This window comes from Bison bison, unplaced genomic scaffold (genome assembly GCF_000754665.1).
Source record: "Bison bison bison isolate TAMUID 2011002044 unplaced genomic scaffold, Bison_UMD1.0 scf7180017862279, whole genome shotgun sequence".
Lineage (NCBI taxonomy): Eukaryota > Metazoa > Chordata > Mammalia > Artiodactyla > Bovidae > Bison > Bison bison.
The window spans coordinates 430,405-430,642 of NW_011492851.1; the positions used below are offsets into that span (position 1 = coordinate 430,405).

Sequence of the window (238 nt, forward strand, 5' to 3'; positions counted from 1 at the left end):
AGAGCCACACACTTCTGAGCACGGGGTCACACGCGGGGACAAAACCCCGGCACCAGTGACCCCAACGCACGTACAGAGCCGCACTTTAGTCATCCCCTATCTCGCCCCGCACCATGCCGCCCCGCACCATCCCTGTGCACAAACGCATAAACAGACTAAAAAGTTAAAGCGCGGCGCCCGGGGGGGCCCCTGCGGGGCGCACCATGCTGGCGACACTCATAGAACTACTCTTGGCGCT

The 238-nt window shown here is 62.2% G+C and overlaps 1 protein-coding gene across 1 annotated transcript in view; it reads right to left on the reverse strand.

Annotated features, from left to right (window-relative positions):
* GATA2 (GATA binding protein 2) overlaps positions 1–238 on the reverse strand; it is a 5,745-nt gene that overhangs the window by 4,947 nt on the left and 560 nt on the right. The window lies entirely within an intron of this gene.